At 47.2% G+C, this 15206-nt stretch overlaps 1 protein-coding gene across 3 annotated transcripts in view; it reads left to right on the top strand.

The window, feature by feature from the left end:
- The window catches only part of FHOD3 (formin homology 2 domain containing 3), a 451796-nt gene that overhangs the window by 372028 nt on the left and 64562 nt on the right, over positions 1-15206 (top strand). The gene's annotated exons all lie outside the window — the stretch shown is intronic.

The raw sequence follows: 15206 nt of genomic DNA, 5'->3' as shown, positions 1-15206 counted from the left end.
GCTGACTAAATATGGCGTCAAGTTTAGTTTCAACAAGGCAGGACTGCATGACCTCAGCAGGATGGATGGAACGGAACAATCTCATCTGTCCGAGTCTTCGCTGGCTCTCCAAGCCTTGGGGCTCATTCTGCAGGAGCAGGCTGGCTTCCCTGCAGCTTTCCGTCATGTCCAGTTCCTGCTAGTCCCTGAGCCGTGGAACATTGTCCCAGGCAGATGGCTCGGTCAAGGATGAGTAATGTCGGTCTGAAAATCCCGAGACTCGAAGAATCAGGAAAACAGACTGTTCTGTGACAGCTCTGTGCTTTCCAGACCCTGCCTGGTATCCCTGCTCTATCAGGATTGTGGTATTTCCAGAGGCGAGATGAAAAACATTCCCCTGCAAAGTTGTGGTTCAGCACTTAATCTTGGGACTTTTAACTCTAAGAGTTGTACCCTCTCTAGTTTACGGAATGGTTGTCTAAACTGGGAAATACGGAGCAGCCCCGAGCCAAGAGAGAATTGTTGGTATATATAAATATTGTTTGTCCTTAAAACTTTTAGTCTTCTTGATGTTTGTGACGAGAAGACAGTTCCTCAAATATTTTGCCCAGTGATGGTCAAACTTGAGGCTGTTCTATCCAATTAAAAAGGCAGAATAAAGTTTTTAAAGATTTTATTTATTTGAGAGGGAGAACGAGCGAGCAAGAGAGAGAGAGAGAATGAGTGGGATTGGGGAGGGGAGGGAGAGGGAGAAGCAGATGCCCCACAGAGCAAGGAGCCTGATGCGGGACTCGATCCCAGGACCCTGGGATCATGACCTGATCCCAAGGCAGATGCTTGACCAGCTGAGCCACCCAGGTGCCCAAAAAGGCAGAATATTTTAAGCTTCTGGAAGAACACAGAAAATACTTGAGCTACGTGCCATATGCATTGGAGGAAAATAAATTTATTTCAGTATGTTTTCAGAAAGATTAGTAGTAAATGTCATTTTCCTCTCCGGAGAAGGGACTCAGAGAAAATGTTTGACTGAACTCACGCCACATGCATCTGAAATAGGAATACTGGGCTTGAAATGAAGCCTAATTACAGATTAATGACATAGCATCGTATGATGTTTGCTTTGTCAAAAAAAGCAAAGCAGTGGTTCTTGTGGGATCTGGACAAGCTGTGCATCATACGCTAAGTACTTACCCAAACCAGTCGGAACCAGCAAAGTAATCTGACGTCTGTGTTCCAGTACATCCCTGAATTATACAGTGGCAGTTAAAAGCGTATGACAAGAGGTTGTCTGAGAAAGGTGCCGAGACTGCCTTCTGATTTAGACACCTTTGCCCTTATGGCAGAAATACAGAGTCGGGCTGGCGGCAAGGTTTTTCTCAGCCTAGCTTGCTATTGTTCTCTGAAACATTCTACTAGCCACCAATTCACGATCTATTCTTTTTACTGGGTCCCATTTTTAAAGGCTCAAAGTAATTTTTTGCTTCTCCCTAATGTTTACAATATCCCAACATCTGGGGGAAGAATAAAAAAATCTAATTCCAGATGCAGATGTTTGTCCTGCTCCGAACACCTGGCACTGTGTGGTCTACACGTGCCCGGGTTGACTCACTTTTTCATTCTCTCTGCTTGTGGAATCATATGAGGATAATCTTCACACTTGTGTAGTGCTCTGTCCCTCCCTCCCAAATGCTACTATTTAACACGTCCTTGGGCATCTGAGGAAGCAGGGGAGATGCTATTATCCATATTTTACTGAGACTCAAGTAAATGGAAAGGGCCACCATTTGCAGATCTTCTTGGCACCATCCTGGGAGTAGAACCCATCTTTTCACGCTCAGTGCAGCCATTTATGAGGGCATCATGGTACCCTAATATTTGTGGTGTTCACATTAATGCCACACCATCCCTCTGCTTTGACCCCTTCCCCAATATCTGCAAACGTTGCAGCCTACATTTCAGAGTTATGTCTGCAAAGAAAAGGAAAGACAGATATTTGTTACTGAATGATATAGATTTCAGTATTAAAGGTCAATTTATGGGTTTTTTTTTTAATTAAAGAGTCTGGAGAATTGTTAATAGCAGAAGATAGGAAAACTTTAAACACTTCTTTACCTTTGCTCTTACACAATGTATTTAGAAAGAAGGAAGGGTAAATGTGAAAATAGCAATAGCATTAGGTGCCATCTAGTGAGACGCTTCAGCCAAAAGCCTTCCCAGCTAAATCTGCTGTAACTTTTGTATAACTGAAGCCCTACCCCTACCATCCAGTCAGTGTGTGCTTGAATTACTTTTCCATCTGGCCCTCTTGTGGCTCACAGCAGATGTGTGTCCCAATGCTGCCTAGACTTCGTGGTGATGGTCTGAATATTTTTCCTCTGTGTGAAACGACCAGGCCCAAGTGAGGAACGAACAAATACACGTGTTCTCATTTGTACTGTGCTGCAATTAATGGAGACAGTCAGCCCCCGATTGAGCTAAACATGAAGGTCCTCTCTGTTCATTGCTTTAATTAGCCTTTCCTTACTTTCACTGAGCCCTGGTAGTCTAGGTCAGAATATCTAATACATTTACTTCCTATTATTTTCTGAAACTCACAACTGTCTCTGGAAATAAGTGATTCTCACTAATTCAAGAAAGAAGTTTAGTATTCTTATTGGGACAGACTTCTTTGCTATGACTCTTGCAGAAGTTACTGAGGAATAAAAGTAATGTGTACCCACAAGTGAAATCATTTTAGCCAAGTCACCTATTATCCCAGTGGGTAGTGGATCCATATAACCTGTTTTGTGGAAACAAAATGGAGACGCCATCCATCTCAAAACCAGGTGTTGCTGTTGGTCCCTGCAGGGTGGCCCCGTTGGGAACTGCCTTTCCTGGAGGCTAGCGCTGTGTGGCTTTCTTGTTCCCAGGCTGATACACCTGAGTCCATCCCGAGGCTAAGTGGAGAGAAATTACCTTTCCCATTCGAAAGCAGCTGCTGTCATGAGTTCACCAGTGGCTTGTACCCACTAATGCAGCCAATGAAAGTGTACATAGTGGCTAGATTATTGTCTTATTTCTAGCTCCGTGCTCTCTGCATCACATACAGAAACAACACTTTAGAGATGCATCTAAAAATTTTACCACACTATATTAATTTAATGTCAGGGAAAAATATGTTCAATGATTTTTTTTCTTCCCGTAACTGGATTCCTAGATATTTCCAATTGTCTTACTGTTGGGCCTTGGAGATATAACCTATATGGCCATGACCTACTCACCAGCATTCACCTGGAGGCATTTACAGAAATGACTGACATGCTGTACTGATATTTTCCTCTCACAGATCCAAGCTTTTAAAGTGCTGGTAAATAGGACTCTTCCTCTAGCTTCCTTGTCCTCTCACCTGGAAATAAAACACAGACCTATAGTTATATCCTGAATTGTTCCATTAGCTTAAATGAATAATCATTTTTCACCTAGGCATCATTCATCATCACAGCTGCTGTCATTGTTACCAGTCATTGACTGAGCACCTTTGTCACCTTGTGTGACATGTTTTGAGTCTCCTTCGGGTGTAGACACTCTCCTCAGTTACCCAATCCACATGGCAGAAATCAGAAACATCTGGTATCCTGTTTCCAGTTGGCACAGTAGCAATGGAATATCATCAGTCATCAGCCTAATGCATGCTGGTTCCCTTGCATAAACCTTTTGGACACCTCCAGTCCAGTATTTCATGAATTGGCAGGAAACTAGATTCCTGTGGTTCTGTGACTCAGGGCGGCCCCACCTCCCCACACCTCACCTGACTGCTGCGACTTGATGCCATTTGGTCAGTTAGACCAAACCTCTCAGAAACTCTACCCAAGGCCAAGGCACTGCCTGCTACACCTGCTGTGGAACTGCTTTAAGAGTTTTTGCAAATCATTGGATTTTCCTGCCTCGCTTTTTCTCCATCTCTAAAACTGGAAAAGGGCAAAAATTTTCCCTTTTTCCCCTCCTATAGAAAATGACAGTTGCCTGCAGCGTGCTTTCATGCACCACATTTTAAAACATAGTCTTGAATCCTTTTGACGTAGATCGAGTATGAGTCCTACTTAAGTATGCTTAAGTGAAGACAAGGCAGGGAATGGCATTGGAAAAGTTGTTAAAGAATGGTATTATGTGAACAACATGATCATTTCATAGGTAGTAATTAGGTATCAAAATCTCTGAAGGGTCTGAGACTTTACCGACTTGTAAGTTACCAAGTTAGCCTGCCACAATTTTGTGGATGGGGGCACAAGACATGAAACTCCAGGGTCGGAGACAATGGATTTTATTACTCATGGCAATAGTAGTAGCCGGAGTATCAGCATTTGTGCCATTTCTCCAAACCCCAGTTCCTGCAAGTTGATGTGAATAGGCCCAAGTGATGGCTGCATACACAGAGAGGAACCTTGAACTTAGGGACACCACATCTTTTATAGTGGGCAGTAAACATGTCTTCCCTTTGTCCCAGAGGGAGACATTATCTTCATCACAGTGAGCTATAAACCAACCAGTGCTTTGCTCCAGGGGGAGACACCATCTCTGTCTTCCAAAACCATTTGCTGTGCACATATCCTTGGAAAGATATTCCAGAGCTAAGACTGTCAGTGCCCCTGCCTGTAAGACTGCAGAAACACAAGAGACCCATGGAGAAAAGTTTCCAAGCATTGGATTATAATGGTTTTTAACCAACATTTACAAATTTGCATCTTAAAATCTGTTTAATGAAAACAAAATATTCAACTTTAGAACAGGAATTAGCTTGTTTGTTCCTATTTGACAAAAAGAAAGCGCATCCAGAGTTGCAAGACCCCGTCTGGAGCAGGCACTGGGGGTGAATGAGCTTGTCTGCATCTGGAGGTGCTAACAGGCAATCTGGAAAGACATTAGTGTCTTTCATCCCAGGTGGGAGCCTTGGGTAAATGTTCCCAGGGACATTCCGGAGGCCTCCACAGGTAGGGATGCTGAGCATTCTTCAGTCAGTGTGGCACTTTGAATTTCCCGAGTTGTTGATTAAGAACTGAGAAATAACAAAGATGAGTAACTACCCAGTCCCTTGTAGCATTCTTACCTGTGATCAGGACCTTGACCACCCCCCTGCCATTCCACTTTTCCCTCCAGCACCCCTGCCCCCACTCTACCACCCCTGCCTTTCCCTCACCCACCCTGATAAGGCATTTGTGCAAAATGATACACTGTTTGCAGTGTGGCAGGATAATCACACATTAGCTTTCCAGTCCCTAAAGTATGCTTTTCCAAGAGAACTCCTCGGGTCAGTGACCCTGCAGTGCATCTTACCTGTCTCTGAACATGGCACGAATCTTCAGAGCCTTCTGAAGCTGGGACATCCTCTGAGAAAGCTGCCTCCGCCAGATACATTTGGAAGTTCCAGTAGATTTTTGTTGACTCTCTAGATCGAGCAGCTCTTGGTCCCTGTGTATCCTCTAGATAATCTCCAGATTCAGTGTGTTATTTGGCTTATCATATGTTCCTGCGTTTCTCCTCACTGTTTTCTCATCATTTATCTTAGTCTTTCTCGTCATTCTGTTTCAGTCTTCTTACTGACTCTTCTGCCTGCCTGTCTCCTAAGTATTGGGTTTTCCCAAGGGACCTTTCCCAGCAACCCTCTGTTTTTATGCCTGACTTCTGGCTGTTTTCTCACATCCCCACCTGTGATTGTTAAGTCCCGACTATATGATGAAAACCGCCAGGCCTGCATCTCCAGCCTTGGCCTTCTGGAGCTCACGACACATTTATCTAGCCTCCTTAGACATCAGCATCTGAATGCTCCACAGACATGTCACACTCAACAGGTGCCAGTCAGGGGCATTCAGATGGGAGATTTGCCCATCTCTCACCCATAAACTCCCTACCCCCCAAGCCTGTTCGTTCATACCTTCCAGTCCTCATTGGTGTAGACCATCTCTCTTGGCCTAGTCATTTAAGCTGGAAGCATGCATATAATTTTTAACTCCTCCGTCAGTGCTCACACTGGCATGCAATCACCAAGTGTTCATGTGCTCCTTTCTCTCAACTCAGCCCTCCTTCCTGTCTCCCAATTGCCATTGCCTTTGTCCTGCTCTCAACCATCTCTCATGGGGACCATTTCAATAACTTCTAATAGATCTCATATCTTCCAGGTTCTTATTAGCAACCCAACCAAAAAAAATCATATCTGTTTTTAAACAGCTCTAGTGGCTCTCCATTATCTATAGCGTAAAGACAAGACCTTACGTGGCACTCAAGGCTTTGGTTATCCAGTCCCTACTACCAGTCTTTAACCTCCACAACCACCCTTACATGTTAGATTACATCAGCACCAAACCACTGGCACTACCTGAAGGGGGCTATGTTTTCTCACGTGTGCTTCTGTGCTTGAGAGCCCTCTTCCACTAGGGGTCCCCTGGGCTCTTAGCCATCTAATTGAAGCATCTTCTCTAAAGCCCCCTTTGATTCCTCTTATGTGTTTCCCTTACCTCTTGTGCATACCAGGGATACAGGGCTTATCTCACTGTATATGCAGTAAATGGTCCCCCCTCTTGATCTGTGTGTTCCCCAGAGGAGAGCCCATGCCTGCACTCACCTTTGTTATCTCCCACTGCTTGGAGCAGAATAGACATTCGGTAAATGTTTTATGAGCTAGTGAATGAACAAATAGCATGAAAAAAGAAAATACAGTAATCTATAGAGACAGCTGTTTCCCCTGTATCCAGAAATTTACTACATGGGTCATGATGGAGGACACATCTTTGACAACATAGTCTGCTCTATAAAGACTGAAGGAAGGATGGTGGGATAATGTAGAAAAAGAACTCTTACAGAGAATTGACATTATGTGGGCCATTTCCTTCTGAGGATCTAACCCTAAAGGAAGAAGAAAATTCAGAGGATGATTCTTGATAAATGGATAGTTGAGATATTTATTCAACCACCTATTAAAATGTCCCTTATTTTAATATAAATGGATCTTTCTCCTTTTTATATGAATGCGCTGACAAGTTCAGATAAACTAAGTTGTTGACTAGATGGATTAGTGACTATAAGTGAAGAAGAGTCAACTGTTTGGGGTGAGAGTTTAAGATTTCTAGTTGTACCCCAGTTGTAGGTCAGCTGGTTCTGCCTAGGCCTGGTCAGACGCTACTGGCAGGAAGAGCTAGTATTTTCTTTAGCTAATAGTTGTTTTGATACCATAATATCTCTTGGCTAGACCACTTTATCCTGAAAAATATTTTGTGGAAGATATTTTTCACATCTGACTTCCTTATGCCTTAGTGCAGCACCTGACACAACAGAGGTATCACTAAATTTGACGAGTGAGCGAGTGTTGCTACTAATTACATTAGAACATCTAATTAAAAGTAACTTCCTCCTGCTAAGCCTGAAAAAGTGAATTAACCAAAAAAACTCAAGGTCAGTCAATTTATTTGCTAGCTGTTATTATTCAGGACTATCCATTTTAATGCTAGTATATACTTTCCAAAATAGCTGTTTTGTTTGGATGTCACTGATGTTCTGTCTGGGACTATGACAAGAGCTAGCGGTGCTCTTGACATGCATTGCCAGTTTGGAATTAGTGTCTTCATCCTTGAGGAAAGTCTTGCTGTCTTCCTATTTGCTCTTGTAAGAAAATGAGCATGTAGTTAACCTAGGAGGTCCACCAGTCCTACTGGGCATGGAAAGACAAATGAATATTGGAACTGATCCTGTTCTGATCCCGAACTGATCCTGAGCCAAGACAAGATCTGTCCATCTGATTTTAGAAGAATTTAAACAAGTTCAAAGGAAGTCTTCATATCCAGGGGTGGATATCTGGGGTCGTATGGTTTGAGTTCAAGATAATGATAAAACAATGATACAAAATACAGAGTAGTGATACACGATACAATAATCTTAAATGGCTTTTTCTTTTTTCTTTTTTCTTTTCATTTTCTGTTTATAGTGTAAAATAGAATCTATCCATTAACCGATATTGCAATAGTTGGACCTGAAACTAGAAACTTCTTTTTTGTCCTACATGATAATACAGTGGAATTATATCCTGTGAACGCCATCAGAAGCATAACCCGAGGGGCAAAGGTGGGGGGAGTGCAGATTTCAATTCGAATAGTGCTTGTAATCCTGCCCAACCCCCAGCTCAGGTGTAGGTTTCCATGTGAGCATGACACAAGGGCCACGGATCTGTTTTTTTCTTGAGTCATTTCTGACTTTCATGTGCCTCATGAAGTGTGAACAGCTCTGCATCAAAAGTGATGTTAGAGTATGAAGATTTGTGTTTCGTGGTAACTCGCCCACCACTATAAACCCCATACTTCTTAATGGCATTCCACTGAAGCTAAATGAACACCTTGACTGTTGGAACTGTGAGGGTTGGTGTGGTGTCTATAAAATGGCATCTTCCAAAAGGGCTTCCGAAGGTAATTTTGGCCACATATGGTTTTCATCTTAAGACGTGACTTAGGCTGAGCCTGTTTAGAAAATCTAGATCTCAATTTTGAGAATAAAACTGGGCTAAATTTTGAAGACATCTGAGTACACTAGACTGATGGGTCAGTATTTTGCACATGATAAAGTAGGTTTTTTTGTTTGTTTGTGTAAAGCCTGAGGAGGCTGAGTTTGAGCCCATCCTAATGAAACTGTTCCCTTAGAGTAGTGATTCTCAACATGGGACGATCCCTGCTGCCCCCCCACCCCCATCTCCCTCCAAGAGACATTTGGCAGTGTCTCGAGATATTTTTAGTTGTCACAACTGAGGGGGAGGTGCTATTGGCCTCTAGTGGGTAGAGGCCAGGAATGCTGCTGAACTCCCTACAGTGCACAGGACAGCCCTCCCACACCCCAGAATTCTCCAACCCCAAATATCCGTGGTATTAAGGCCAAGAAATCCCGCTCTAGAGTGAATCTGAGTGAATAGCTTAGCATGAACTGGCCCAACACCAAACGCAAAGTCTAAAGAATTTCCAAAGTTGTGAGCTTTTTCTCTTGGGACCTTTTTCACATTTATGTGATTAAACCCCAAGTTTAACGTTGATGGTGTTAGTTATGAGCTCTGAACTGGGGAGGTCCCTGGAATGTACAGGATTTGGAGCAACTATTATAGAATTGGCTGGCCCAGCCCTTGGTTTCATAAGACCTGCCAGAGAGCCAAGTCCTGGCAGAGTCATCGAGACACCATCACAGACTGAAATCAATTGAAGCCACCCAAAGACTTATTAAGTTCAGATCTTTCTACCAGCAATTTATCTCTTCAAAGAAAAGTTGCATGACAGGAGATCCCAACTGGACACTCTGGACTCAGCTGTCAGGGACATGGATGAAAGCAGACCTGGAAGGTTCGTGCACGCTGCATGGTATATTTGCTTGTCTCCTCAGGAATGATTATGTACTTCTCCTTTACAGCATAAGTCTCCCACCTCACAGCCATCGTGATTAATAGCCTGAGCTTTCAGTCAGTCCCGTGGGGTGCAAATCCCAGCTCTGCTTGTTGGGGAGGCTGGAAGGAGACAGATGTGCTCAGAGGGTGCCTGAGGGCAGCCAGTGAAGAAACCGTTCACGGAGGTGTGGGGAAGGTCACAGGACCATCCGGTGGAGAAGCCTCCGGAGACGAGCAGTGGTGGGAGACTGTCCACACTGCTCCCACCTCCAGGCCTGGAGGAACTTGGTCCATGCCTGGGACTCAGTGAGAGCTGTGGCCTTGGGAAGGAGGGCACAGGACAGAAACGGAGGCCTGATCACTTCTGCCAAACTGAGGCCCCATGTGAAGAGAGTGGAGTCATAAATACTGCAGCCTCTCCCTCCCTCCCTCCCTCCCTCCCTTGCTGCTACCTCCCTGTGAAAGTGAGAGGCAGCCAGCCTCCCAGGGCACAGAGCAGAGAGTGGTCTGGAGGAGCAGCCGTGAGCATCCAGCCCACGGTGTAGCCCTGGACAAGTTGCTTAACCTCTCTGGGCAGGTGTCCTCACTTCCCACACGGGGACACAAATCTTCATACTGCTGGTGTGAGGACTCCATTGCGTGGCGTGTATGCGGTTCCGGGGACGCTCCAGTGTATAGAAGGAGCTCGGTACCCAGTATGCTGGGCCTGATGTCTAGTGAGATTTTCGGGACCAGATGAGTTGGTGCTGGGCTTTCGGAGGGACAAAGAGAACTAGCTGTTAGGAGCCATCCTCTGCCCTGGCTAAGTTGCTCAGGGCCTGCTCTCTCTCATCTCCCTCCCACTTCTGTGATCTGCATGAGGGAAGTCCCAGTATCTGGCAGATACCCTGTTTATATTCTCTCAACAAAAGCAGTGACGTTTTCCCTCTTTCCCTGTGGTTCTCATGTTGATGGGTTCCCATCCTGCTCCCACGCCCAGTCTCTCTCTCCTATAATGTCTGTTTTCTTTGGATAAAGAATTCCCTTCAGTGGCCATGTTTGGGTTGCAGGCCCATCCCCAGGATGGAGACAACCAGGTTCCTTGTTACTTCTTTCTGAGTATACTGTGGATCTCTTCCTTTCAATGATTTCTTCCACATTACCTAAATTAGCCATTCCTATATCCCTTTATGCAGTTTAATTTTGATTTTTTCCCTCCTTTTTCTCCTCTCTGCACTCCCACCTTAAAATTTAGTTTAAAGCCCTTTGAATCAGGTCTGTGCAGGATCTGGCCAAATACATTTTTCTGGCCTTTGCTAAGTGTGTTCTGGCAATGCCAGGATCCCATCAGTCTGCTCCATTAGGATGGAAGACAGGTGCCGGTTTTGGATGCCTTTTATGTTGCCAGGCATTTCTTGCCATGTCCTCCCTTTGCTTCCATACTCATGCCTGCTGTGGGAAGGACTACCTGGTGCTTGGCCCAGGAACTTCTTTTAACTCCTCTCCTCCTCCGCCCAGTCCCAGAGATGCGGCAGATCTTCGCGTCCTTCCTTTGTCCGGGGTGATAGGCGGGCATGGCTGCTGATGGAAAGGCTGGGGGCGGGGAGCCCTGGCAGCCCCTGACTTGCAGGTTTGGTTTATTGCAGTCATTTCTGACCCTGCATCAAAGGCAGGGCTTCAGGGTCCTTACAGGCATGTGCTCAGGAATGGGTACCCTGCCCAGCACCATGGCCTGGGCCTTCACTCTTCCCTCCCCAGCCTTGCTTTCTGAGGACAATAGGAGAGGCCTCCCCACAGAGGGGTTGTGTGGATTTAGGAGACCGTTCATGTGAGGTGTGCTCCATTGCAGTCCTCAGAGGGAGACAGCACCCCATGCTTCCCTCAGATGCTGACCGGCTAGCTCCCCTAGTGGCTCTCTGGAGTGGGATCAGCTTCCCATGGGCGTCATGTTTTTATTCATCATGGTCTGTTGAGCCCCAGTGTCTGGCATTCGCCTCTTCCTCCTGAGTCTCTGTCTGCAGGGCTTGCTTCCGGGACTGGGTGCTCCACATGACTGATGAGCTTCACCCATAGCACCAGGCATGTGTCAGCTGTCCCAGCGGAAAGTGTTGTTTGCCTGTCTCTACCTACAGCAGCTATCACTGCCCTTAGCATGACGTCCCAGGTCCTCACCCCGCCTTGCAAGAACAGCAAGACAGCTTTCATTCCTCCAGCGTGCCCTGTGCTCCCGGTCTCTGCACATGCTTTTTCCCTCTGCGCAGAACATGGCCACTCTTCACCCTTTTAACTCATTTTCCTCCTTGGAGACCCTGCTTAAATGTCATTTTGGCAAAGCGGCTTATGTTCCTTCCCAGGCCTTGCCGAAGTCCCTTGCCATACCCGCCCCCCGCCCGCCCCCCAGGGCACCATGCTGCTGTTTTTAGAGCTCTGTCACATGTATGGGTATGTTTAACCGTGTCTGGGTGAGCCTGGGGGCTGGGATGTCCATGTTCATTGGGGTAGGGTTCCCCCACCTTTGCCATACGGGGGCCATGGCCAGGCACATAGGTTCTCTTTGCTCCTCTGTGATCCCTGTGATGACAAGCACTGGGTCTGTCACTTGTGTCACTCACGGATCACTGTGTCTTTCACCACCAACACCATTGTTGGGCCAGAGAAAGGTTCACTAAACACAAGGACCGGCAATAGGGGAAGTCGTGAGCAGTTTCCACCCTTAGGTGTTGACAAATGCCTTAGCTCTCTTTAGGGCTGTTCCTGGAGACTCCTAGGATATGGTTCCTCCTGCTTCCTGGGTACTCCAGGAGGGTAGATGATACTTTTCCCCCTGTCCGCCCAGAGTGGGGTAGCCTGGCAGAGGGCAGTGTCAAGGAATGGGGGTGTATGTGTGGAGAGGGTGCTGATAAGAGGGGACCTGATGGAGAAGAATGGGAAAGGGGAGCAGAAATGTTCTGAAACTTGGGGTACAGCCTCAGAGAGCTTCCTGGGTGTCAGCGAAGACTTTGGGAGAGCAGATGTCAGCTCAATACTGTGCTGGGCGCTCGTGGACACAAGAGGAAGGTCAGGTCTCAGCCCTTGGGGACCTTTTGCCCTTGTCATTCCTGTGTTTGATTAATGCAACTGCAGAAGGGCTCTGCCGTGGGTCCCGGCTGCTCCTTCCAGGGATCCCCTGTCCCTTGTTATCCAGTGCCCTCCCTTGGGTGCCCAGCGACATACCACTGTGATCCCCATTGATGGGTTCTCACGTCCTGTTTCCGTAGCTGAGGAGCAAGCCCTCTGAAAGCCGGGGTGTGTGTTCTGTCAGTGACAAGTGTGCGGCCAGGCATGTGCAGGACGGGTGTTGTCAGGAAGGAGCAGTGGTGTGTGTTTGCGCCCACATCGTCACTCTCTAGCTGTGCTGGTTTTGCTTGACTCGAATGTGTGTATTTGTCCGTCGCCAGGACAGCCTCCCGTGCCACAGATTTGCAGTCTGGCCTTGTGCTACTGAGTCTGCGTTCTGGTCAGGAGGCGGGTGTGGCGATGGCGACCTCCCCAGCAGTCATGACAGAGAGACCACCCGCTGGTCGATCGCACGTGGAAATGCCTCCATGAAGTGGGGCCCTAGCGGAGGGGTGTGAAATTGTTTCGTGTCTTAGCCACAAGGATGTGTGGCTCGCTAGCACGTGCATGTCTGTCACCACACCTGTCCAGAAGGCCACGGCTCATCAGGGGCCAGAGTCGCTGCTTCGGTGGAAGGACGCATGATGGTGGCGTGCGCATGCGCTGAAGTCAAACCGCCACTGAATCCTGGGTCTTTCCCACTTCGCATGCCCAGTGTCCTGGGGATGGAGAGTGGACACAGACCCACGGCAACCACCCTGTCAGTGATAAAGCCACAGGGAGGCACCCCAGCCAGTGTTCGCCATATGCTCGCCAATTAAACCTCAAATGCCTGCCACATGCTAGACGGTTGGAAACACATTTTCGTTTTGATGTGGCTGCTCTGAAGTAAATGTGCGCAAGGACATATGCCTGCTGTCAACCGAAGGATGACAGTGGTATTGGTCACACGGTGCTCTGCCTTGCTCGTAAACGAAGGGGTGTTTGTAGCTCCTTGCTAAATAGTTTATTATCAGATGAAGACGAAATCACCATAAAAATTCCTCTAATACCAAAGGGAATTTTTCTCAAGGATGTATTCACTCTTTCCCTGTACTCAGCTCAGTCTTTGCTTTTGAGGAAGAGTGTCCGATGGTACCACACTTACGTATGTGGGCTCATGGTTGTATGTCCTTTGGTTTCCTCCTGCTACTGCCAGGCAGCACATCTCGGCCTGGAAACTTTGTCCTCATATCACCAGTTCTTGGGGACACCCAGCAGGACAGCCAGTAGACAGCAGAGGGCCTTTGTTGCCCCGGCCTGCCTTCCTCCAGTCTCCCAGGGAAGCAGGTTGCTGTACTAGACTAGAAGATAGACAGCCTGTCATGAAGCCACGGGCAGGCGGAACGGAGAGGCTCTCTGACCTCTACACTCACGTCCTACCTGATGGGCACTGGAGAGACTCCTGGAGGAGTGATTCTTCCTTCCGTGGCTGGAAGTTACCCAAGGACATAAGGAGAAGCTGACGTTGCACCTTCCCCAATTCCCTCTTTCTCGGAGGAAGGCAGCCTGAGAGCAGATGGGGGGTGGGGGTGCTGGACCCAAGGAGTCTTGGCAGAATGACTTCTGGCTGGGAAGCTGAGGGCAGCTGGGCTCCTGGCCAGTGAGGCCTGAGCTCTCCTGTCCCATAGGAATGGCGCTGGCCGGCCTGCTGGAGGGCGAGTTCTGCAAACTCCACTGGCAGCCATCCCCCCCTTACCTGAGCCAGCAGGTTGCCTCCCCAGAGGGAATGCCCTGATCTGCTTGTTTTCCTGGGGTCTGGGCAGGTGTCTTACAGTTCCTGCCCTGTGCAGACCCTGCTGACTTTCTGTATTTGCGGAGCATATGCCTAGGGCTTGAGCACGTGCTCTTAGGGCACACTGCCATGATTCCAGCGATGTGGTTTCGCCCAGCCCTGCTCTCAGGAGTCACCTGTCTCCCTCTGGCCTTCATGTGTGGCAGCTGACTCAGAACTTTCTGTATTGTCAGTCATTTGCTACCGATATATGGTGCCCAGCTGAGAATTTTGCTCAGTAAAACCACGCAAGGCCATACTATGCCATTTTCCTGTTCTGTAGAGGATGTCACACATGGGAGCATGAACATTTTACCTTGCTACGGGCATCAAATCTCCAGTCTTGATAGGTTTATACATAGTTCTGTGCCCGTGAGTGATTCTCCTGAACAACTTTCAAAATCATGGGCTAATCAAATTATGAGCAAACCTAATTCAAGTAAAGGGCGACAGTCCCCATTGGTTTGGCTACTGATAAAACACAAGGCTGCTCCTGGTTTGTAGCAAAATACTGCAAACAGTGACTCACAGTAGACCCGTTCATTCTCTCACAGTTTCCATAGGTCAGAAGTCCAGCAGGGTTCAATGGGGTTCTCAGCCCTGGGTATCACGAGGCCCCACTCAAGGCAGAGGCTGGCCTGTCTCTTACTGGAGGCCCTGGGAAGAATCCACCTCCAGGTTCATTTACGTTGTTGGCAGAAGTCGGTTTCTTGCACTCATAGACCCAAAGTCCCTGTTCTTTATTTTATGTTGGCCAGGAATTGCTCTCAGCTTCTAGAGGGCCACTCACATTCCTTGTCCGTCACATCACCCCTCCATCTTTAAGGCCACATGTTTCTAATCTCTCTTTGTTTTTTGTGGCCAATCAGAAAACACTGTGCTTTTAAAAGTCTCACTGGGTTGTATCAGGCCCCCCTAGATAATCTCCACATCTTAGAGTCCAGTGACTGGAGACTG

This window comes from Ursus maritimus, unplaced genomic scaffold, assembly GCF_017311325.1.
Source record: "Ursus maritimus isolate PB19 unplaced genomic scaffold, ASM1731132v1 scaffold_18, whole genome shotgun sequence".
In the NCBI taxonomy this organism is placed as follows: Eukaryota; Metazoa; Chordata; class Mammalia; order Carnivora; family Ursidae; genus Ursus; species Ursus maritimus.
The sequence above is the reverse complement of the archived record's forward strand: the minus strand, read 5'-3'. Positions and strand labels throughout refer to the sequence as shown.